Source organism: Phasianus colchicus, chromosome 1 (genome assembly GCF_987193195.1).
Source record: "Phasianus colchicus chromosome 1, bPhaCol1.hap1.1, whole genome shotgun sequence".
Lineage (NCBI taxonomy): Eukaryota > Metazoa > Chordata > Aves > Galliformes > Phasianidae > Phasianus > Phasianus colchicus.
This window is the reverse complement of record NC_143436.1, coordinates 57,203,216-57,229,866: the sequence shown is the minus strand read 5'-3', so window position 1 is coordinate 57,229,866 and position 26,651 is coordinate 57,203,216. Positions and strand designations below refer to the sequence as shown.

The 26,651-nt window shown below is 38.8% G+C and overlaps 1 long non-coding RNA gene across 1 annotated transcript; it reads right to left on the bottom strand.

Annotated features, from left to right (window-relative positions):
• Positions 1 to 14,852: 14,852 nt before the first annotated feature.
• LOC149919637 (uncharacterized) lies at positions 14,853 to 19,548 on the bottom strand. Its single transcript, XR_016463662.1, has 3 exons — positions 19,025 to 19,548; positions 15,776 to 15,880; positions 14,853 to 15,171 (listed from the first exon to the last, which is right to left on the bottom strand). It is a non-coding gene; the product is annotated as an uncharacterized LOC149919637 (long non-coding RNA).
• Positions 19,549 to 26,651: the final 7,103 nt, after the last annotated feature.

The window sequence follows — 26,651 nt, the reverse complement described above, 5'->3', positions numbered from 1 at the left end:
GTGATCAAAGAAGAAGGTTGGTAAGCTGCTGTGTGCTGTCTTCTTAAATTAGCATCATCTGAGTTCAAAAGGCAAAAAAACAAAGCTTTAATGTAGCCATTTTCTCAGATTTTGTTAACAGTAAGCAGCTGATAGGTTAAATGTAATTAAAAAGGAAAACAGCAGGGCTTCAGTGCAGTAACAGATTTGAGCTGTTGTAGCTGAAAGAACGATTTGGCATAACGTTGTTAATATTTTCAATTGTGTCAGAGCTAACAAGTTTACAGATGTGTGCTAAAACATCATTGCTGCCTGACTAATTTCCAAACATGTATTCACCCACCTCCAGTTATCTAAGCAGCAGCTGAGTCACAAGACTCACTCATGGATATTTGAACTCTCAGACCTACTGGACCAGATCAGTCATGGGTCTGATCCTGTCTTGTAATGACAACATTTTAAGTTCTGTTTTTCTAGGAGAGCTTGCCTTGAGATCTCATTTAAACACTTGATCTGGAAAAATATAAAAACGTCTCTTTCCTTCCATGATGCATTATTCCTCAAGAAACATCAAATATATCAAAAATCAAATATTACAACATTTTATAAATTTAGGATAGGAATCTTCAAGTAAATTTAGCATGAGGGACTACGTTGACTGGCAGGTAGGATAACCAGTGCATATGCAAGACCTTTGGATGCTGAAGTACAAGGCCCTCTTCTGCAAGTTGGTGCCCCATATGAACCATCGCCTTGCCCAAATGAGCAGCTACCATCCTTTATAGCCTGCAGCCACTGACTCTCACTGTTTGCTCACTTTTTTCTTTGGGTAGGGCAAGTCCTCCATGGGCAAAGAGATGATGGAGATTTTATCCTCTAGACCTTCCCAAGACTCCAGATCTTTCCGAGCCTTTGGTTTTCTTGATTCCTAAATTGAGGGGTGACTGACAAATTTCATATTCTCCTTTTTCCAGCATGTTGCACATGCAACTACAAACACTGTAAGGCTTTGATTGACCTCTGAATAAGTTTTATAGATTTCTCAGCAGAATTCAGCAAATGGACTCATGACGTGGCATGTGGCATGGTGGGGATATGGTTACCATGTTACCAAAAAGGGAAAATTCATGGTGTTCCTTCTCTGTGGGAAAAACCATTTGCCCTAAGTTGTTTGATCATAAAGACATACTTTAACAGAAAGAGTGCTCCTTCAAGGTTTAACTTTGCTTTTTCTGCCCATAGACTGGAATTAGGTGGACCTTTTGGAGACCTTGCTACTGGGTGATGAGCTTTGCAAACCAAACAGATTTGATGCCATCACTCCTAATAATCTCCAGTTATGGCTGTTTTCTGAGCCTTGTATGAACTTCAGGTGAGTACAGGTGAGCCCTTCCATCTGAGCTGACCTGTAGAGACCAGTTTCCATGGCAGCTGCATGCATGCCCCTTACCTCCTGCTATCTCTGTGATTACTGATGCTCCAGGAAAGCAGTGGTGTCCTGGACATTCTTTTGCACTAGGCATTAGGAGACATAGAGTGGAACAAAGAGTGATCAAACAGTAAATTCTTTTTGCAATGCTTATAATGAGAAGAATGAAAAAGAAAAGTTTCCCAAGACATTGACGTGCCATCTTATCCTCTTCTAAGGAAAGGGACGGAGAGTTACCCTGTTTGTGAAGCCAATTGCTAAGGTAGGCAGAATGATTGTGACTTAAAAGTACATGAACAGTATCTGCTCTTGAGTACAATCAAGAAATTTTATCAGATGATGATTTTTTTTCCTTAATTAAAGGTATATGTTTAAGAAAGAACAACGTGATACTGCTTCTAGTATTACATTTCTGGCTTTCTCCAAAATAGTGAAAAGGAAAAAACCGTTTTTGAAGGAGGGCACTTTTGTGATAACATAACAAACTCCACTCATACTTAGCTTTTCTGCCATGTTGTAAATATTTCAGGCTCAAATAAGTTTGTGTAGTAGCTGACAGATAAATTGATTTTGCAAATATAAATCTTTGAGCAATGTCACTTGCTTTTTTATTTTTGAAAGACCAAATAATTTCAAAGATCTGCAGGTCTGAGGAAGGGAAGAAATGGTAACCGTCTGTGAAATTTAATTTCCATAGATGCACCACAGTACTGAATTATTTGCATGTCTATTGCCTGAAGGTTAACTCCTGTTCATTTCCTAAACTCTAAAGAATAGAGTCTAAACCTTCAACTTTACTGATATCTCAGGCTCTGCAGAACTGATAGTCATGAGTTCACCATTTTGTAAACAGGCACTTTTGTAGCTTTCATAGAAGTTATTTTCTTTTGTGTTCCAACCTTGTAAAGTTTATCTAGTCATTGAATATCTCAAACCAAGTTCTCGTGGGCAGTTATGGGCAGAAGCAAGCTTCTCTGACCTTGCTCTGCACTCCATTCTGTACTCCAGCCATGGTCTGGAAGCCATGTGGCTGTTTAAGTGAAAACTAGGGAATATCAGCAGCAATGAGGAGCAACTCTTACACATCTGTAGCTCCCAGTCTGGCCTGAATCCTGAGTGCATGCAGTTGAGTTTTGTTCTGTCAGTCTTTATCCAGTAGCTGAGTCTTTTGTTATGAAACTCCATCATGAAAGCTTCAAACATCATCTGCAGTGGATATCCTTCTATTTGTCGAGCATCTTAACTACTACTAGCCATATGGTAAAAATAAACAGAACAGATCTGGTGTAGTTCTACCTGTGATGTAGTACTCAGGAAGCCCCAGAATGCAGCAAAATCAATCTCCCTTGCTAATCATCAGGAAGTTAACCTTCAAATTCAGAATTTGGATTGCTTGTTGATAATTACACCTGTTTGCTAGCTCATTCATAGAAACTAGAGATGAGAAAGATGCATTAATATCTTCTGCACCCTGAGTGCAGAACTATTATCTCTATTTGAATCTGAGCTTGGCTCAGTTTTCAGTGCTTTTCAAATTGTCCATATAAAAAAGGCTCCAGTCTGGAAAGTTAACTGAATAAGTATTCTTTGTTGCAATATTTCATCACTGTACAATGGCTGAATCTATAGCTCGTAAAATCATTTGGCTGTTAACAGGGCTGACTAAAGCAGAGCACAGGGAAGAAATGAACATGCAAGACTTTATGTTTCCATTTTAAAATCTGTTGCCCTATACTGTTCCACAGCTGAACTTTTCTGAAAAGCTTCTGAGGCTTCTCAGTTACAGAGTAGTGTTTGTGATTTGGAGTCTTATCCAGCAGTGAAAGAGATAAGGCTACTACATTTATTCCACTTATTACTTTGTAATGGGTCAGTAGAGTATGTGACTATAGATCTTTCAAGCTAGATGGGATCCCAGAAGTCCATTCCTCTGCTGGCTATGACAGCTGGAAAAAGAGAGAGAACTATGCCCTGGAAAAATGACTGCAAGGTAAATTAAAAAAGAAGAAAAATTTAAAAAGAAGAAAAAAAACCAAACACCAAAGCCCCAACAGCTATGTGGCTGAAGACCAAGGATTTAGTGTGTAAGAAACAAAGGATAAAGAGTGACAGAAAAATGGTGGTAATTATAAAATATTCAAGGTATGGTCTCTAAAGTCCAGAACAATATTGAATAAAAACTATTTAAATAATCATTTTGGAAAGGGAATTATACCAGCCTAACATACTTTGGGGAGAATAAATTTAATCTACAAGATCTATAGTTTGCTACATCTTCTCAAAGCGCTTAATGTATCTGGTTGCTTTCTTTTTTTTCCTCTAGTGAGGAAATGGCTTTGTAACATATCCAGCAGAACTTCTTTCTTTTGTGGTATGATGCCAGTCTGAACTTTTTTTCAAAGAACTCAAACATGAACACTACTAACTGGTGAAGATAGCATAACAAAACTGTAGACTGCGGAACAATGTTGTCATAATAAGATATCAACAGGAACAGAGTTTTGTTAGCAAGCTCCCTGACACACCAAGACAGGATGCATTTTGAGATACCTCTGAACCTCAGCTATGTTTATCCCACAAGTTGGCACCAACATGGTTGTGTTGAGGCTATGAAGATGTGCAAAGCCTGGTTGATACAGCTGTGCTGGTAGAAACTCTCAGTGTAACATCACTGCATCAGCAAAACTTCATGAAGTATATAGATATCACATATCTGTGTCACTTCACTGCTTTACTGAAGAAATGTCTTGAACATTCAGCTTCTCTCAGCAGTCCTTTAGGCAGAGGCATGGGTGCTGAGAACAATTCTTGTACCAAGAAAGGGCGAGAGATGGAAGGCTATTGAATTGGACTGATCTGCCATTTAGTGGGAAGCTTTCCCCAGGAAACCAGCAGTGAACTGTGCAAATTGCCAGTGCCTCATTAGGCTGCCATAGTCTCCTTCCCCTGCCAGCTGTAAATTAACGAAAGACGAAGTCTGCTCTGACTGGTTGTACCTTAGTGGGCAGGAAATAGAGTGGTATAAAGGAAGGAGAGGTGATACAGAAGTATCCTGTGCTCCTAGAAAAGACATGGAAAGGGGCTGAGGTGGTGATTTGCAAAAGAAGTTCCTTACTGGTACAGTTCTACATCTCTCTTCCTCCATGAGTCAGCTCCTCTCTATATTACTGCTTCAATTATTTTCTGTCCCACTAGGCTTAAATTTTGCATCTCAGCAGCCAAACTGTGTGGCTAATAAATCCCGAACACCGACAAAGGGTGTGTAGGATTGGGAATCTCAGCCCACAGGATGAACCGAGAAGTGGAAGGTGGAGATGGTGGCTGAAGTCTGCCAAGATTCAGAGGAGCAGAGCAGCATGCCAGACCCTCTCTGGATGTGAGCATATCAGCCTGGTAAGCATCCAGTAAGGGGCCCAACCAGGTCTGCAGTGCTGTTTCCATGCTGTAGTCTCACCAGTAGTGTGACTTCTACTGCAGAACTCAGAAGCATACTAGTTTTCTGAGCCAACACAGGGCAGGGCCTTGGGGATAAATGGTAGTGTTTATGTAGTGCAAGCGTGGAAAAAAAAGCAGAGTGATTCCAGATCACGATGTCAGAGGTACACGAAGAGCATCTGTCACTATGACAGAATCGTAAATCACTGTGCTGAAATCCCAACGTGCCCTTTCTTCATTGGCAAAATAGTTCTTTAAAATGAGATATAAGTAAGTTGCTTAGGGCGCATATTATCTACTTTAAAACTATTTTTTTTGTGTGAGTGAAAAGTGTAGATGAAATGTACAAAAAATGTAATTTTTGTTTGTTTGTTTGTTTTTTCTTAGAAGTTTTAAGACATCATTTAAAAAATAATGTCCATGATTTAACACGGTCATTGAGGGTGCTGCTAGGAATTGTCCCAAGAGGAGACGTTATTAGGAAAATAAATCTGTTTAGGGGAACTGTTGTTAATAGCGGAAACAGTGCTGAAGGCACAGCAGCAAACCATCCTGATGTGGAAAGAAGATAAGTGGTAAGAGGCCAGGATGCCTGCCTCGAGAATTCTCCAGTGACCTGAATATCAAAAAGGAAATCCTACAAAGAGTGAAAGCAAGGGCATACAAGTGAGATGAGTAATAAAGCAGTAGTGTAAGCATCTAGGGATGAAACCGAGAAGACTCAGTCACAAAATGAGTTACATCTCTCCTTCAGCATAAAATGGAAGAAAAAAAGGTTTTATAAATACCAAGAATTTAGAGGAAGAGAAGTGCAGAGGCACAAATAATGGATACCCAGACTAGAGTGAAAATTTTTTACTATTTATTTTGCTACATCCTTTACATGCAAATAAACATTAATGATAGATATTTAACAACACTTTTTTTTTTTTTTTTTTTTTTTTTTTAATGAGCATAATGCCAGAATGGAAAAAAAAAAAAAAAGTAAAAGGATTTTTGAATAAATGAGATATATGCAAGTCTCTAGAGCTTGTTGAAATTCATTCAATACATACCGAACTCTCAACTTATCTCTGAAAGTTCCTGGAAGAGCAGTTAAGTCACAGGAGCCTGCAGCAACAAAAGAGCCTGATATGGCAATGCGGTGGTGATCACAGTTGTGATTTTTGGTAATGATGAGAGATCTGACATTGCAACACATGTTTTGCAAATTATGTTAAAGAAAACACCCATTCAGTTTAAAGCTTTGCTTTTCCTTACGTTTTTCTCCATTGTGGCACAAATTAATTAAAAAAGAGAAAAGTCTAATGGAAATTGTTCAATAAGGTTTCTTCAGTGTGACGCTCATTACAGGCTCAGATTTGGGCAATACTAGAGAGTCGTTGGCTGTGGGCCATGGACTGCATGGTTATAACCATTTCTGCTTTTAAAAATGAGGAAGGAGGAACCTAGGGAATTACAAAGAAGTCTACCTAATTTCAATACCTGGAAAAATAGTGGGATGAATTACCTAAAAATGAACATGTACATGAGAATAATAAAGTGATAAGAAATAGCCAATATGAATTTGTCTAAGTAATCTAATTTTCTTCTTGAAAAAGACAACCAGTTCAACAGATAAGGAGAAGCAGAAAGAAGTGGCTGCATCTTGACTCCAGATGTATCCTGATCTAAGTAAGATTTTTGGTAGTGTCTGATGTGGTCATAAATGGGCTGGAGAAAACTGTCCCATTTATAATCACCTCTAAATCAGTCCACTCCTAAAGAGGAACTTGCACTCAATTCTTGGTACTTGCACTAGGAGGGTGTTGAAGAGAAGTCTTGTACTGATCCTAAGATAGGAAGACAGGAAGTTAAAGATTCCAATAAAAACTGTAAGCATGTATCAGATTCCATCATCTAAACCTCTAGATGACATCATGTAAAGATTTGTAAAATATGCTCGACAGAATTAAAATTCAATTTTTAAAAATATATTTAGAAAAGTTCTGACATCTAGCATTGAAAAATTGAACAAAGACAGTTGTAGAGGACTACACCAAGGAGAACAAAAACAGAAGCACAACCACAAAATGTCACTGCAGATAAAGATCTAGTGATTAATGAGGGCCATGAATGAGTCAACAGTGTGATGTCGTTGAGGAAAAGAGATAAATGTAATCCTAGATTCTCTTGAGTTGTCTGCTAGCAACACTGTATGTAAGACAGAAAATAATTAACATGCTCTTTTTGGCACTGGGGAGGACTCAGCTTAATCTGAGGCAGCATAATTTAATAAGAACATTGACACATTGGAAACAGAGAAAATCATCAGAGAAAATCAACAAGGACATTGTTTGGAATAACTGGATTCCTAAAGAAAAACTGAAGGATTATTTGTTTTAATATAGAAAATTAAAGGTTATGTGGGATTCAACAGTTTTCAAGTACATAAAAGACTATTACAAAGAGAGTGATAATATCATTTTTCATGTCTGTTAAATATGTGGACAGAATATGAACGACTTTTTTTTTTTTAATATGACATGATGTGTAGTAACATGATGTAACTAGAAGAAAAGATTAGTACCAAAATATATTACCCAAGAAGGTTGTACATTCCATGTCACTAATGTTTTTAAGTATAAATCAGAGGGACTGCCAACTACCATTATCAAGATAATTGTGGTCTTTCTTCATAGAGAGAAGATGGACCAGATGAATATTTCATATTGGTGGATGAGATCCCTAGAACTACAATGGAGCGTTCAAGTTGTTACAAGGTAATCCATAGCAAGATTGGGTTTAGAAAGCATTTGAAAATTCCACGTTTAGTACCAGATAGGATCATTAGGACTGCACAGATTGTTTTCCAGACTTTTTTTTTCCTCAGATTTTTTGTTGCTGTTGATTTGTTCTAACTAATCTCAGGATGGATAGTTACAGTGTTGATTAAAAATTCTGAGAAATAACAGACTACATAGTCCCTTGAGTTCCCATCCAACTCTATATTTCTATGATTCATGTGTAATCTACAGTATTTTTTTCATTTGCCGAAGAGCTTTGCAAGCACAAGTTAATTATTAAACTAGCTCTTTTCCCAGGGCAGTTATGACCTAATAATTTATGATAGTGCTAAAATGAGGAATTAAACAAACATATCCAAAATAAACAGAGATTAAATTGTCTTTGCCAATGGAAAAGGACAAAATCTTGTTTTCATGCCAGTGAGTCTGCAAAACAACAGCACAGATATAGAGCTCAGTAGAACTATCAAGTGAGGATCTCTAAATCTGTGAGAAATTCTGAATTTCAGTAATTGTTTTTATTCAAAATTTTAAAATTTCTTTTAATTTGAAAAATTAGACAAATGAGAATGAGAAAAAAAATGTGAGCATTTTGGAAAGGTAGAGAATCATAAAGGCTTGCATTGCAACTGAACACTTCAACATTCAAAAACCAAAATGTTGCAGTACACCACATATATATCTTAGGCAAGGGAACATGATGAACATTATGTAAGCCACAGCCCTCCAAGGACCCTAGTATACACAAGAAAATGCCAAACAGAATTACAGTGCAAATAAAGTAGCATCCTGCAGTATGATACATTTTGTGTTACCTCCTAATAAATCTGAAGATTGTACTCCCAGAGGAAAACTAAATAGAACAAAGCCCTGCAGAAAATATGCAGAAAGTCAAACCCATGTAAAAGTTCTGATAAGCTCTAGTTACTGCTTCATATTAAAACAAAAGCCACAAAAACAAATAAATAAACAACAAAAAAAAAAAAAAAAATCCCAACCACAAACACACACAAAAAAAAAAACTACCAGAAAAGTGTTTTTACAAAGTACTATGGTGTTGATCCAAACATGGCTGTGAAAGCCCAAAGTGCTCACAGTTTTCTTTGCTTTCATTGCTTCAGTCTAGTAGAAGACAGTCATTATCTCCAAGTATAATGTCAAAGTCTGGACAAACGCAACCTTCCAGACATTCAGAAATATTTGGGTTTAATGTTCACTGGTTAGGCCATGCTTCAGCATATGTCTGCTTGCCTTTTGTTCTTTGAAAAGTAGATATGACTTTCAGACATCAGAATAACAGTTTGATAGTGCACAAGAAGGTTATCTCTTAAGACAAACAGCAGAACTTGTGAATTTTGCTGTGTGAATGGGTAAATACTGGTCTAACAAATTTGGCTAGCTTCAGGTCTACTGTTGAATCATTTGCAGAAGTGCAAAATTTTGCAGAAGTTCAAAGATCCTTGGGCAAGCCTGTCAGGTGTCAAGGGCAGGCTAAATCCTGAAGTGAAGAGAGACAAAGAGACCTAAGTGAACCAATCTCATCTCAGCTGAGCTTGCTTATGGCAGCCTCAGTGAAGTGGTCTCATTGCTCAGGCCTGAAAACCCAAAGACAAATGGGTTGGTTAGTAGGCCAGGATGCTGTATTCAGTCCAAAGCACATGCCAGCAGCCTAAAGTGTCTTAAGCAGCTTAAATAGCTTTAAGCAGATTTGAAGACTTAGACACTTTAAGCTTATAAAGCAGTTTAAGCTGCTTAAACTGCTCTAGGACTTTAACGAGCGCCCCATGGTACTGCTCCCTGCCAGCTGAGCAAAAAGAGGCTGTGTGCTGTGCCTCCTTCACCATTGCTGGGAAGGAAGGAGCTTCAGGGCCACGGCAGATCTTGCTGAGAGTCTGCATAAATACAGACAACTGATTGACATGTTTTGGCAACGGTGTTGTATAAAATAATGGAAAGTGTACTCTCCCCTGATTAGTTCATTGTTTCTCCCTCTTCTGCTGCTATTTGTCTTCCTCAACCACCTCCATCTCTTTTTCCGTCAGGTAACCAGATGGGCTAGAATTGGATCTCCTGGCATTTCAGAGTTTTCAGGAAGGCCATAGGAGAAAGTCTGGGGATAGCTATAGCAAATCTGTCTTCCTACGTTGGTAATCTCTCAGGGCTGAAATAACTTAGTTTTCAGTTTTTTGTCACCTGCTATAAATTTGAGATGAGCTATGCAAATCACAGCATTGTTCCGTTCTTGGCAAAGGATCTCATAACCCTCCTCCTTAAGTATGGTATACCAGTAGCATACCAGTGAATGGCTGCTCAATGTCTTTAGAGTTGTTACTATTTAGCAGTAATTTAGTACCATCTTAATAAGTAAGGCTGTGATGATGACATACTCAAGCACCTGTGCTGATGTGATGCTTGCTGCTGAGGATTCTGCTGAAGGATCTGAGCATGCACCATCTTGTTTTTCTCACGTTGTAGTTTCCCTTGTGAGCTTCTTTACTAGGAACATTCTGCTTTTCTCTTTCATATCTTTCACGCGCACATCTCACTTACTGGGCTCATATCCTAATTTCTCTGGTGCTATCTATAAAGAATCCTCAGTTTAACTGGTCCCATGTTTTTTTAAGGTTATGAAGTACCATTACATGACTTATCACACATGCTTTAAACACAATTTAGCTGTGAAACATAACTGTAAAGCTTATACTCAAACAATATCTTCTACAGACCTGAGGACTTAAGCAGGAAGAGGGACCAGAGTCAGCGTTACTCACTGGCCTATTTTTTGCTGGTTATCTGTGTCATGCATTCCTAAATAATGATGTGTATTGCATTCACAGCATGTATTGCATTCATAGCATGACCAGTGTGCCATATTTATGCAAGCACCCCTTAATGTTTTCATTATGGGTTGATGTACAGCACCTGCTATTTTTTTCAAGCAACCTGAAATCATGTTTGTCTCCATTTTTTATCACAGAAAGCAGTCTCCAAACTTATCAATGTATTTAAATCTCATTTTCCATTTATCTATCTTTGAGTTATTGCTTCCTTCAAAACATCTTCTAATACTCTAAATATGATGCCAGTGGGGCTCATTAGCTTGTAAGTGATAGAATTATTTCTGCTTCTTATGTATAGATTTGAAAAGCTCCCATCAGGCGACACTGCTGGCAGTCAATTTAACAGTTTATTAATCAGTTGGTTTGGGAGTAGCGGTCATGTTGGAGGGTGGTTTCCTTGAGTCCTTACCCTGTCTACAGCATCCTGCGTGAGTGATTTGAGACTCACTCTCCTCTAAACAAGCTGCTCATTTGCATTAATGATTAATGATGGGAATTAATTAGGTTAATTAAGGTTAACGATGAGCACAGAAAAGTTATCACGTTTGGATTCTGAAACACTATAGTGAATTCTGAAAAGCTGTATGTAGTCACCTATTCATAACTCACACATTTTGTTCAGAAGACTTTTTTCAGCATCTGAGAAGATAAAGGTCCCTTTTGTGTTACGAGAATTTGGATAGCTTAGGTAGATCTGAAAGAATTTTTTAGCAGTTGAAAACAAGAAAACATGTAACACCAGGCATCAAGTCATGTATACAAGTTCAGCTTCACCAAAGACTTAAGCTTAATTTTCAATTGGAACATAGTTTCCTTTGACTTGATGATCTTGAGAGTCTTTTCCAACCTGAGAAATTCTATGATTTATGACTTCTAGGAAACTTTCATGTGCGTTAAAATTAACTTTGCTGATGTTAGGTAATAGGGGCATTGCACATTTTTATGCCTTGATAAGCAACTTTGCACATGCCAAAAGAATATCCATTGACTTTGTTGAGCTTAAGTGAGGCCATGCATCTGTATAGATTCACCAGTGGAAGAAGAAATTTTTCAGAAATGTGCTGGGCTGAATCACCAAGTGCTGGCAAGCTGCTGGGGTCCTGTTACTGGACAAATCACCAGGTGCTAGCCCATCACTGAGGGCTGCTGCTCCCATTACCAGCTGCTCACACAGTAAAAATGTGCGGGCCAGTGAACTCACCTTTCTTTCCTTCTTTCCCCACTCAAGATGACGGTCTCCTTGATGAGTATTTAGGATTATAGCTGAGCTCACAATAGGAAAACAGAGGGCTTCATAAGCCAAAGTGCCTCTTTCACTCTTCTTATCCCAAACCTTGACATTCCCACCCGTTTACATTTTTTCAATGATCTTGCTAATCTTAAATGAAATGGTAGTTTATTTTAACTTCAAAAACAAACTTTTCTTTACGATTTTTCCTAGTTCCTCTTTCCTGCTCAGCTTCAGTGACTTCTTTGGACGACCCAGTGAGCTGCCTGAATCTGTTACGTTTATGTTAAGAGCATTTCCTTAGCGAGCAACGCGAGCCCAGTTCTTTGCTCTGCTGCAAGGTATCCTAAGAGGAGGGCAGAGTTTAAGATTTTAGGAAGAAATACAGCATTTGCACTCTACCAATATTAGTTTCACACATTCTCTCTTGCATTCTTGATTCCATAATTGGGCTTCATTTCCATCACCGCCCATATCCTGCCTTTACACACATTCGTGTGCAGAGGACAGGGGAATGCAGGGTGAGCCAGCCTGACTGCAGGCTGAGTCATCCTGGGAAGGCAGATGTCATACGCCAATTAGGTTAGTAAAGAAGGAAGTGTGCCAGCAAAACAGGTGATCTGAGCAATGCATGGCACCCCACGTGCCAAAATGGATATTGCACAGTGCTGTGCTATAGCAAAGAAATGCAGAGAAGAATACAAATATGCATATTCACAATGGCCTTCAAAACAAAAATTAAAGAGAGAACAAAACTCAGCCCATTTCTTTTCACGGATCACTTTAACACCAAAGATGAATATATAATGACTCAGGAATGGATTTAGTGGTGGTATAGTATAAACCTCTCAGCATTTTGGTCACTTTTATTTGTGTGTCATTTCTTATGCATGGAGACTTGAAAGAAGGATCACAAACACAATTTATGAGTATGCAACAATTATGCTATTTGTTGGATTATACATGCAGTAAATGTCGGGGAGTAATATGCTATTAGCCTAAACACTAATGCACTTACTATCTCTGATGCAGGTACCTGCTGAGTTTCTGTCAGTCAGGCAGATGGTAATCGCATGGAGAAGTGTCAGTCTCCACGGCTCCTTGTAATAAGCTGATCCTCAGTTTTGCTGAGTTGTCTTCTGTATTTTTTTTCTCAAGGTTTTATAGCTTTTTCAATTAATAATTTTTCTTCAGTCCCCGAGTGATTTCTACTGACTCAACAGTTTCACTACTATCCTCATTTCAGATCTTTTTTAAAATGTGTCTTGCTTGGTTTAAATTTATGTGCTATCACTCAAAGCTTAGCAACCATTTTGCTACTAATGCAGAGATGGGGTCATAGGGTTGATATAGGATTCATGTTAAAATAGCTGGTGTGGAAAACATCCGCCAAACCGGTGGGAAGGAGACTGTAGGTTTCTTGTTTGACATGCTTCTAAGCACCTTGTTGGTTTAAAAATGTAGGCCTTATCAGATGGCTATTGGAGAAATAGATGCTGACATGAACACCAGCTGAGGTTAGGGTGTGCTGCATTGCTGGTGGTATCAGCGGTGGTCTTTGAAATGTCAAGCAGAAAAGTCAGAAAGTGTGGCCTTCAAAAGGAAAACAATTTAAAAATCAATGCTGTAGAGCTGAAAACTAAACAGTACTGTGTAATATTCTGACTTTAGCCATGTACAGACTTACACAGAAAAAAAATTCACCATGAGGATAATTCACCACTGGTGCAGGTTGCCCGGAGTGTTTTTGGCTGTCTCCGTCCTTGGCAGTTTTCAAGGTGCAACTGAGTGAAGCCTTGAGCAGTGTGGCCTGTGGGTCCATGCTCTGCACTGACGCTGTTTTGAGTGGGAGTTGTTGGACTGGAGAGCTCCTGAGGCCCTGTCCGTCTTACATGATTTGGTGATTCTGTGATTTAAGTTGCCCTTGGAGCCCAACGAGGTAGAGAAATGGTGTTGAGAGAATAGCCCTTGTGACATTTCCCACAACTTAGTCTCTGAAAGATCTAGCTGCTATTGCAAGGTGACCTTGCTCCTCAACCAGCCCTGTTCTGGCAGTGTTAACTTCTCTTCTGAGCTAGTAATGTTGGCCCTCATCCAGTCACCCTGTGAGCTGTTTCAGCTCAATAACCTGACAGAAGCTGATAAGTTTCTTTGGAACTGTTGGCTTTCTGCTGATTTAGTTAGCTGAATGACTTCACTGAGAGACAGATGAGCATCATAGCACGAGGAGGAGGTGGGAACGTGTGGCTAAGATTGGAAGGAGTTTAGGTTGGGCAGGGCCCTTTTAGTGGGAGTGAGCCATTAAATTTTCCTTGCTGCCTCATGAGACAATGTGATATATCTGCAGCAGCTTCAGTTCAGGCATAACAACAAATTGAGTAAGTCCAAACAGGGATGTATCATCAAGTAAAGGACTCCGAAATGAAAACTCTTTAATTCTAAGATGATGAAAAATGTGGAACTGTGCAAAATGGAGCATGGAAACATAACAATCAGTGAAAAATAATGTTCAAGGAAAGATGAACAGAAATATATGAGACCTAGCTCTTGAAGCTGAATCTCATGCCATGTTAGGAAACCACAGATCTTGTTTACCGAGTTACAAAAATCCTGTGTGGCTAGTTTAAACAGGAAATGGTCTGATCAGAAGCAAAGATAGGGAAATGCATACAACAGAGATAAAACAGGTGGGCAAAAAGTCTTCAATAGGACTCAGCCCAACCTTGACACTAGATTCTGCTGAAATGTGATTTCAAAGAACAGCAGATTGCTATTGGCTCAGCAGTAGTATCAGAAAAGCAAGTCATAGTCCAATAGGTAGCAGCAACAATGCATTGACAGATGATGTGCTTGTAGCAGAAATGCTAAAAGCCCACATTGTCACTGTCAAAATAAATTTTTTAAAAGACGCTGAATAAAATCTGAAGGAAAGACAACATTTGATGAGGGAGAACATGAAGTTGTTAGAATATTAAAAAAAAAAAAAAAAGGGAAACTCTTTCTCTTCCCTATGCTATAGAGGAGGTCTATCACAGTGAAATGCCATACAAGATGATGCAGATAATAGACACAAAACTGGAGAACAGTCTCTGGACTTGGGCCCAGAAAACTGAATAATCACACAAAACAGTATCCTGAAAGAGTACATGCAAGGAGAGGCTTTGTTCATCACCAGTTTCATTGATTTTCTGAGGTTACTTAACAGTGGCCTTCAGAACACCTTGTGGAACTAGAGCCCTCAGCTCATTCTCCATCCTTGCGCCCTTGTAGGGAGGGATGGATGGTTTGTCTGGGAGTTCAGCTAGGTGACAGACAGTTTCACTTTGAGGGCTGCACTTGCTTTCTGTTGTTGTTAAGAATTTCTGATACATAGCTAACATGTAGGCAGCAGAAGTAGCAGCAGACCATGGGTGGATTACACATATCTTGGAAACATAAACTGTGCTAGTAATGTTTTGTTACTGAGCCATAGACCTAGGGAAAAAAAAAAAAGAAAAAAACAACTGTGAAGATGTATAACCTAGCAAAAAGATAGTAAGCCAGGCAGGATTAAAAATCAGTTATCAAAGCAAGCATTCCTGAAAGCTTAGTTCTAAGCATCAAAGTCATGTTAGAAAAATACAAATCCAAGAAAGTAGAACAGCTTGCCTGCCTTGTCCATATCCTACTCATGAATAATAAGGAAGGAACTGACAGCAAGGCTAGGAAGATCTTCCATCATTCACCAACATGTGGAAATCAAAGATACTGAGTCCCAGAACAAAACCAAGACTTTTAGAATTATTACCTACATGTAATTCTAATGCTAAAATAGACCTTGAAAGGTGAAGACATCATAAGTGCTAAGAAAATAGATGCCTCGAGACAAAAAGTGCGCATGCAAAAGTCTAAATATTGGGCTCTATCATCAGCTTAGGGAGTTGAACAGCCTACCATCTTTCACTAGTCAGCAGGGAACACAGAATGTATTTGGTGTCCAGTCTCTGAATGGCAGTCCCCAAGAATACCTCATGAAAGGATCAACTGGAGACCAGTGTATGTGAAGAAGACACTCATAAGAGATCTTAAGAAGACTCACGTTGCAGGAAGAACAATGATCAATCTCAACTGCGTCCATTAGAAACACCAACAAGTGATAGATAGGAATGGAAGACGCTAGCTTTCACTGTGTATTACAGTCTTGCTGTAGAAAGAAGACAGTAAGAGTAAGGTAAGAGCTGCTAGAAAATGAAATACATTCTAATTGCTTTGCTTCCTCTGTGAAACTACTTGCATTAGCTACCTTGTTTTATTAGCTGCCACTGTGGGTAGTAGTTGCAAACCTTACTGAAGGGAAGGAAAATAAAACTCTCACTCCAGGGAAGCAGAGGGCAGCTGATGTCCAGGCTAAAGCACTCTGCCAGGAGCCTGTTGCCAAGGCACTGCTGTGTGATTGCTACAGTCAGAATAGTCTGGGGAGAAAGTCTACATGCCAAGAGGAGCTGGCAGGAGTGGGACTCAGGTAAGTCATACCACAGTGGAGATTACATGATGCTCAATTAAAGGGTTTTTGCCTTTCATGTATCTTCAAAGGTATCCAATTCTTGCTGGCATCATAAGCAATGATGGTTGTTTTCTATTAGCTAGGCTGAATGAGGGATCTTTTATCAAACTGCCTTGCATCTGTCTATATTATCTGTTCTAGAGACAGTTCTGCTGTTTAATCATTAATATTTGGGTGTACAATCTGTTGCTTATCTAAAAGGTCACTAACATCTATAAAACAAGTAGTCCATTTTTATTTGAGTTATCAACCTGGTTGTATCAGTTGTTTCAGCTTCAGTTCAAGCTGAGATCTGAATATGCTTTTTGAGGTGACGTCAGCATAAGAGGGCACACAGATTGACACAGAATCATACACAGAATGGCCCTGGTTGGAAGGGATCTCAAGGATCATGAATATCCAATCCCCCCACCACAGGCAGGGCCACCAACCTCCCATTTAATACTAGACCAGGCTGCCCAGGGTCCCATCCAACATAGCCTTGAACACCACCAGGAACAGGGACTCGTGTTGCCCTGAATACAGGAAGACTCCAAAGCCAGAATATGCTACAATTCCTAGCCATATTCTAGCTAAGGTTTAACAGAAAACCACTATTTCAGTGCTTTTTTTCTTTTCTTTTTTTTTTTTTTAAGCCAAACTTGGCAGTCTGTTCATGGCTTTTTTCATCTTTTCTCATAAAATCAGACCCACACATAGCCCAGATGCTTGAATTAGATCTGGGGAAATTTTTCCACTTTCTTGTGGTATATATATATATTTATGTCCTGAGCAGCAGCATGTGCTTATGTTTTGAGCACAGACTGCTGTTATATTAGGTATCTGCCTCCATAAAGGAGAATCAATGTTTCTTATATGTATTCATAAGGAGAATTCATTCACTATTTTCATAGAGGTTTAACCTCATTTCCAAAATGAAGTTATTCTTGTTCTCCAAGTTTAACAACTAAATATATATATAAAAATATATATGTAAGTCTGGGAATCTGCCCATTAAAGCCCTTATGTATTTATATGTATATAACAGTAGAAGTAAAGAGTCTTATGCCGGAGTGGCTTATAAATGTGCATCTTCCTTTTAAGCTCTTACCAAACTAAGTGTGCATTTAAAATCATAGAATCATTAAGGTTGGAAAAAACCTCCAAGATCATTTAGTCCAACCACCAGCCCATCCCACCATGCCCACTGACCACATCCCTCAGTGCCACATCCACACAGTTCTGGAACACCTCCAGGGATGGTGACTCCACCACCACCATGTTTAGCCAATTCTAACTCCTCACTGCTCTTTTGGAGAAGATTTTCTTAATATCCAACACACATTTCTGAGTGGGAATGCCTGAAGAACAGGCTTCTGGAATCAAAGCCCTCACTGAAATGTCATTGCCTGGATCTCTTGCTGCTAGCAAGGTTGACAGCAGCACTGGAGCATAAACCATAGCTCACACTTGCCTCACCAGTAATAAGCGTGCACCTCATCAGACAGCATTTGCACAGGTGAGATCATGCCATAAAGTACCCTGCCCTTCATATAGTAGAAGTGTCAAGATGAAAGCTGTGGGTCCCAGAACACAGTAATGATGAGGCAGTATCTACATGATGGCATTCGGTTTTGTTATATAATCAGAGAACTCCATAATAGACTAGAATACACCCTACTAGAACCTTCTCTGCTGCAAATGAGGTTGAGCTAATTCCCCAACAGCCCCAGCAGATAATAGTAGGAGATAAGATCCCAGCAGTGGTTGGGGCAGAATTTCCTAAGCAGCGTGCCTGCCCAGCCAGCCTCACTAACATGGCTCCTGTGTGGTGTGGAACAATAGATAGTTGGGGCTCTTTGTTATTTCTTGTTAATAAACGCATCCTCCACTGCTGCCCTGATCTTGTGCCAGGTATTGATTGGGAGGAGTGGCTGCAGGCATCAGGAATGGATAAGGTTCTTCAACAGTTTCAGTCATTTTTTTGGTTTGACATTGGATTAATTTTATCTCTGGGAAAACAAAGAGTTTTGATACTAGACTCATCTCTCTAGGCTAATCTGGCAGGTTCAGCTGTAGCTCACGTAAACTCACATTAAGGGTTATTTTGCAGAAAGAGAGAATGTGAGCCAAGACACAAATATGGGCTTCTATTTTCCTTTGAAAAATATGATTAGTTTTTTATTTTCCTCTCAGGCAGTGTTAGGCTACTCCCCAGAGTGAGCAAAGGATCCTTTCTATTTTGTAGATATTCGGAGAAATTACTTCAGTGCTATTGGCCCATAAGTCACTTTCAAAATGTTCTAGATACCTCACCGCCAGGGAAGGAGCCTGCTAGCAGAGCACACAGCCTAGAAACAGCCAAGATTCAGTGCGAGGGCAGAGCCATGCTGCACACAACAGATAAATCAGGATGACTGCAGAGCTGCATTCTTGTTTTTTGGCTGTACTAACTCAGAGAGAGCATGAAACAAGCCTGCTCAGTGTAGTGAAGACATATGAAAGAAGGCGTGCTGGAAGAAATATTTATGTTGTATTAGCATATTCTCTACTGTAAATGAGCTTGAGCTAATTACTTATCAGACCACACAGGGATAAGAAAGGGAGATAAGCTCCTAACATCACATTAGGAAAAATTAATTAAACAGAATAAACATAATTTATTTGATTCTGCTATTTCCTTATTTCAATTGCTTGACTTAGCAATCTTGGTAATGTTCTTTAACAAATTATTTAATTTCTTAAGCAGAAAAAAAGATGGAAGAATGAAAACAAGCTGGAAAGAGACAAATTCCATCTCAATACCTCTTTTTCCTCAGCAGAATGAGAACTGCATATTAGTACAGATTTCTGCTACTGGAACTAATGGAGTGCCACTCCCAGTCATGGGTTGTCATCCTCTGAGTGAAACACTCCCAGAAGAGGCTTGCTGATGAGCACTGGTGAGAAACATGAACTGACGCTTTGCTTCTTGGCTGGTGTGACAAGTAATCAGGTAGATGAATACTCCAGGCATAAGTTCATCTGCCACGTCTCCTCCAGCCTCTAACCATCTGTTTTCTTTGCCTTCCCCACTTCATCTCAGACCCAGTCTCTTCATGTAGCAAGTGGATCCTAGTTTGTGATGTCACAATCCAATTGTCTCTTTGTTCATTCCAAGTGTGAAATCCTTTGCTCCCAGTCTTTTTGGTTGGATCATCCCAACTCAGTCTTTCCTCCAAGCCTCATTCCTCATTCAACACAGCTCTGAGATACAGCATATCTGTCTGAGATTTTCTTTATGGTGTATTTGAACAACTCCCTCCTCTGCTGTCTGGATTCCAACAGTGGGGCTGCTCACACCCAAGGAACAGCAGCCCCAAAGCTTTGTGCTTGGGTGCCTAGAGCTTTTACGGCTCATGATAGCAAATACCTATTCACAGTAAATGGAACCTTTGCAAAAGTTTGCTGTTAAACCCATCTTTGTTAAACATGCAATATGCCTTCCTATACACTTATTTAATGAGGATAAAATTAGCACACCCCTGACACAAATGCTATCTTTTGTCACTTTTTAAGCACCAAAGTAGAGAGATCTAGGTTTTGTCAAAGTAGTCACCAGAATGTTTAAGCATAACATATTTTCCCCTACGGCCTGTCGGACATGTCAGATGTGTCTGAATTGTTTTGCACTAGCTCCCCTGAGAATATGTGTCAAACAGCAAGTCCTGAGTTATACAATTTTGTATTATTTAGATAGGACAATAGAGTTGATACATTTAATCTTCTAAAAAAAGCATTCCAATATCTTTAATGACCACTGTACAACCTTCTGTTCTATAGAGAAGATAAGAAATGTACTTGCAAACAAGAAAAATGAGATCCTGCTGTGCCAAGGTTTATACTCTGCATAGTTCAAGGTTACCAGTGTACAGCTCTGCTTCTAACAAAGCATCTTCCCATCCTCTGCAGTCAGTACACCATGGCTCTTATGTAGTGTGCAGTTACTGATATGAAAGACGGACAGACCTGACCAGGGGGAAGGAGGAATCCAGGCGGCCTCATACCTCCACATGCATTGGCTAAATCCTGAGCAATGCCTGGAATGGGACTAGGGTTTCACTGTCACAGTCTCCCCACAGCAGTGTTTCTGCATTTCCTTCCATATCTTGCTCTCTTTTTCACCTATACTTCCTTTTATTTTCTATCTAAGAGATTCTGCTTGAGATTCTGACATCTCTGACATTTGGAGAGCTGCCCTGAGCCCCCTAATAGACAGCCTCAGAAAACCGTGTTAAGAGACAGCTGGGTGCCACTACAATTTCCTTGTTTCCATGTGACCAACAGACAGCTGGCTGTGCTTGAGGTTTTCTAGCAATGAACTTGCTATTTAGAGCCAACACCAGAATGAGATGATAAGTTCCCTTCCCTTGCAGCTCTTGTACCTTCTAGTTTGTAGGTCTGTCTGTTATGGGAAGGACTAGACTTTACAGCATCTCCAACAACAGTTCTAGCCCATCTCAGTGAACTTAATAACCCTATTTTCCAAAGCAGCAACAAGATTTTCTTACTGCCTGTTTAACTGCCCGTTAACTAGGTGTTTCCTAGATTTTTTTAAATCAAACCCCTAAATGTCTGCATTCCAAATGTTTCTATTCTTGGTTGTTGTTGTTGTTGTTTTTTTTATCCTTCTGTATTTTTATTAAGGGGTTCAGAAGATTGGTGTGGTTCACATGAACCACATTGTGATTCACATCATATTCATAGGAATAAAAGATTTATGCATCTGAAACCCCAAACACTATCCCAAAGCATGTTTAGCAATACAGTTCTGTACAGTGACACAGTTGCTTTAATGCCACTGACCCTCCATTTATTTTATTAAAATTTGACTCTGCAAAGTTGAATCCCCCTATATCATGCTTCAAGACAACTCATTTTATGTCTGGATACAAACCCAATCACTTCATAAGCCATGTAATCAACACCTGCCTTAATATGCCCTGTTAGCACTAGTGCAGTTGAGTGGAAAAACAAATTGCAGTGACTTTAGAGAAATGCATTTAATTTCTAGAGGATGCTTGGTGAGTATCAGAACAATAGAGGGTGTATTACCTACTATATCTACCAGCACTGCATTTCCTTGGCGTAGGTAATGTAATTCTGTAAGAGAATGGCAGCCTTCTGCCATTGTGTTAATTCTTGAATAGCTACCACGTAGCAAGCCTTCTCTTTGGCATGTTTTAACTTGATATGAGAGAAACTGTTCTGAAGCAAAATCTAAAAGATGGTACTTTCTCAGTTTGAAAGGTTTCACTATATGACTGCAAATATGAAATTTACAGAGATTAATATTTTTCTCCTGTTACTTCATATTCTCCTGTCAATGTGGTTTACTTTTCTCTCTTGCTATATACTCTTTTATGCAGATTTTGTGCTTTTATTTTGTTTCTACATAATTAAAAAAAAAAAAAAAGAATCAAACAAAGAAAACAGAAATCAGCTGCGTAAGAACTGTTAGAGTGAAACCACTGTAGGAAGATAATATTTATTTCCATGGTCAGACTATGAAAGACCTGTTTTGAATCGAAACATACAAGTCCATTGGAAGATAATATAGAGCTTTTTAAATAAGACTTTTACTCTTCTCTTTTCTAGTCTGTGCTCCTTTCTCCCCCATTTTTGGGTTAAACGCTAGATTCTGGACACAACAATCAATTTCCTTAAGACATAAAACATTTTTCTCTGTTTGAGGGAAATCTGCTTGAAATGTGTCTAGCCTTTTTGCTCTCTAGGCTCCTACTCTGGCCTAACAGACCGGATGTCTCTATCTGGGTTATCATTTTCTTTTTCTCTTCCCTCCATTCATCTAAATCTATTCAGCCCGAATACAGCAACCTTCTTGGCTGAACATCTTACAGAGAGAGCCCCAAAGTTCTCAAGATTCTTTGGTTCCAACACACCAGCTCTCAAGGTACTTAAGACAGAGCTGCCCACCTGCTGTGTTCCCCTCACACTGCCCTACTACAGGATTTCTATGCTGCATCAGGCTTCTGATGCTCACAGGACTGCAGTTTGAACAAGGAATGACTGAAATATTGCCTTTATGAAGACTGATGTATGAGAGGTAATTGTTGGTTACTTGTAAGTCTATATCACTGAATTGTTAGTGGCTTGCTATATCACTAACAAAATTTATTTCTTCCTCTACCTTGTTGAAGAGGAGGAGAGTCTTCCCTTTTATTTGAAACATTGCTTTTTTTCTGGCTTCCTACATTTTCTTGAAATTCCTTAGGCATTTTTCTTAATATAACCCTGTGCCTTGGCTACAGTACATCACAGATAATTGTATCAGAAAAGTGTGGTATATCTGATATGACTACTGCATGACTGTGATCTGACATGATCTTGCTGTAATGCTGTAGGGACTTGATTGCTATATTACAGTCAGTACAGGGCTGGCACAGCGTTAGCGGGAAAGCACAAAGGCTGCAGCAGAATTGCACTAAATTGGAAAGAATGCAGTGAAGTGTGGCAAAAAGAAAGAAATGGGAGACTAAAATGGAAGGGAGTATTGACATTAAGTACATTCAAGAAAAAATATTGATGGATGAAGACTGGTAATCTCTGGAAATACTAGAAATTAAGATATGACAAAGAGACAATATATATATTTTTTCCTATTAGAGAAGAATGTAAATAGGGAAAATGAGGAAAGAAAACAAAAGAAAAATATTAAAGAATTGAATCTAAAACTATGGAAGTAGTTGGACTGTGGCATCATATTCCAGGGGTGAAAAGTGGGAATTGTAACATCAGATATTTAGCATCTACATCTGGGCAAACCTGTAGAAAACTGCTGAAGAAAAAAATTCTTTATTGCCTTATTGGATAACTATCAATAATTCAAAGCAACTTCTATCTTGCCTCCTATAATTGAGAGGACAGCTATCTCTGGCTTTATGTCATCTTTTTCATAGCTATCTTCTCTTACTAGATTTTTTTTTTTTTTTTTTTTTAAGATAATACACATACATCTTATTTAGCCACTCCTATTTTGTTTACTTATCTCAGAGGAAAAAGAGTTGTCATGCTTCCATATTGAGACTGATTCCATTCAGGCATATTTTCACATCAATCCTTCTCAGTTTGGCACTGTCCTGTGATTAGTCAAGTAGAAGCTAAGAAATAATATATTTTATACAGGTGAACTAACATTTCAGTCTTTCTACAAAACCACGATCAGGGACATTAGGACAGACTGTCATGAAGCAACATGAACTAGTTCTAGCTACTTCAGTGGAGCTGTGATAGAATGTATTTGTTGATGATCTGAATTTTATATATTCTTCCTTTTAATATAGTATAATCTCTCAAATACATATAACTTGGAATAATTTTGATTTGGATTGTATTTGAAATGAAAATCATGTCATTAAGCTATGAGGTTTTTTTTTTTTTTTCCCAAGATGTAGTAAAATGCACGCAATCATTATTTGAGAGCAAAAACAAATTAGCAATATTCCTCCTTGCTTTAATCTTTTACTGAATGACAATAATGGCAAATTAGATATTACTTTTGAGTTCTAACTTCACTGTATCATTCTAGATATCTGCCTGTGGAAAATTTTACATGACTTCTAATTACAATGGTATGTGAGTCTTTGAGGTCCCTCACAACGTGCCCATGGGACAGGAAAATGTTATTTTTGTGCAATTGCAAATGGAACTGTAGACTCACTAATTTGCTCAGGGAAGTAGGTGTTATATGAAAAAGTCTATCTGGTTGTCTTTAATTCCAGAGTATAATTGAGGAACCAACATCTTTGATCTGAGCTGTAAAATCAAATGGTACCTTCAAAAAATACATTAACATTCAAGATACTGTAGATTACTAAGATTTTCCTTTGTGAGTTGGCTTGTTTAAAAAAAAGCAAAAGAAATAAATTAGCCATTTAGATAGTTACATACTGCCCATGGTTCTGTAGAACTGTACATCTGTGAAGAAAACCGATCCGAAGTGCTGCATTGCACAACTTCGTAACACTGCAGTTAGATTTCTCCTTGTATTTACAGACTGGTTTATTTTAAAATCTATTGAAGCGTTGTAAAGTTATAAATATGCAGCTCCACAGATCTGGAGGTCAGATTTCTATGACTGTAATAGATAGCTTCTGCTTACAAAGCTCTTCAATTTATAGTCAAACAGTGCTATCTTTTTACTTGTATGTTTGATTTACAATGAAATATGCATGTGAGTGAACAAGCAGTTTTTGTCGCAATATTATACGGCTTCACAGTACTGACAGTACTCCAAATTAAAAACATATATATTGGATTGAAGTATTAATCTAAAAGGGGCAAAATATGACAGTGTTTGGTAGAAACAATTCTAAGAGGTATAACAGCACTGGCTTGGTTTCACAGGAAATATAATTGAATCGATGCGTAATGCTATTTTTCTCTTCTTGTCAGTATTTCTGAAGGTTTATATCAATACAAATGACATCTCATTTTGACTCCTCTATTAATATTATGAACGTTGGTTAAAACAAGTCAACAAACACAAAAGATTTGGTCTTAAAATCTTCAATTTTGTCATTACATCAGCACACAGCATTTTGGATTATTAAGCTTCCAGTTGTACTCTTCACCTCCTGAAAAGGAGCAGAAAATACGACTTTTTAGCATAGAATCATAGAATCATAGGATGGCCTGGGTTGAAAAGGACCATAATGATCATCTAGTTTCAACCCCTCTGCCACGGGCAGGGTCGCCAACCACCAGACCAGGCTGCCCAGAGCCACATCCAGCATGTAAACTTAGCCCTCAGATGTGCCAGAGGGACACAGAAGGGCCTGCCTCAGAATCATGTAACGCTTTGATTCTAGTCTTGTACAGATCCATGTGAATCACAGGGCTTCTGATTCTGTGGCTGGTGCTTCTTTAACTAGGTGGGACACTGCAGACTCCCTCCTGCAATGGCTGCTCTATTGAGGTATGTAATAAGAACAAGACTAGATGGAACCAGGATCCACAGGTGGGCATTTGGAGCTTGTAATAATTAGGGGAATATTTCCATTACCATATGAATTATTTTTTTATTTTGTAAAATACTGTTTGTAAGCATTAATAAGAATAACTTATTTATGTTAAAGCAAAAGCAGACTATGACTTGGAAGCTGAGACAGTAGGCATTAAGATATCATCAGCACTCCATAGCTGTTGTGATGGGACAGTACAGTTGCCGCTGGCATAGTCAATCAGAAAATCAGTCACAGAATCATTAGGGTTGCAAAAGACCTCCAAGATCTAGTCCAGTCATCAGCCCATCCCCACTATGCCCGTTAACCATGTCCCTCAGTGCCACATCCACACAGTTCTTGAACACTTCCAGGGACAGTGACTCTACCACCTCTCTGGGCAGTTGCAAAGGCAAAATCTATTTCCCACCCTTCTACCTCAGATCCTAAGTATACATGAAAACTTTGAAAATGAAATGATCTTAGATTTTCAGTATTTGCCAAGTCTATGAATGCCTCATGCTAGTTGAGAGTAAAATGTGTGAGTTTTAGATATTGTCTATATAAAGTTCATATATATACAATCTATGTCTTTTATTTCATTGTCATATAATCTTCTCATAATTAATACAATAACTCAGAGACAACTGAAAGATAAAATTGTGCAGAAGACTGGGATTAGTCCTGGGACTTACGCAAGTCAGACTGCAGTGTTTCCCCTAGCAAAGACAGCTTTCAGAGCCAAGAGCCAGGTGAGAGCCTTGACCTACGCATGCAGCAGCATTGACTTCAGTCCAGATACAGATGGCTGAAGGGCTTAGAAGAGATTATCCCAACTATGACAATCTTGTGTCTATCTACCGTGGCTTTTAGCCAGGTTTGTGACATGCTTATCCTGTATTTCATTGACCTGCTATCTATCCAGGGCTGTTCAGAGAAGTTGCGTAATAAAACCAATGAGCTGGCTCGGCTCCAGCTGGTCCTGATGCTTTTCCAGTGCAGGTTGTGTTAGTTGTGTCAATGAGACCCGAGACACAATGAGAGGGAAACTAAGTAGCTCAGAAGCTTTTTAAGAAGTAAATTTTATTTAGTAGCTAATTGCTACTGCAAATAAAATTTTCAGTAAATGAATAAGGTTGGCAATATCTGCTAGGAAATTTGCAACATGCTTCTTAGGCTTAAATTAACTGATTGTGAATTTTCTAATGAGCTTGGCTTCACTGAAAATCAACTCTCTGAGTAACAGCATGTATAAACCATCCAACCATTCTTACTTTCCCTGTGCGTGTATTCAGATCCCTATCTTCAAACAACCTTAGAGAAAGTTTTCATTGCCTTTTTCTTCTTGTTAGTTCAGCGCAGCTAACAGTAAGGGCCTTATTTACATAAAGCAAACGTGCAATGATGCAGCAAAATCAATTTAGTCACAC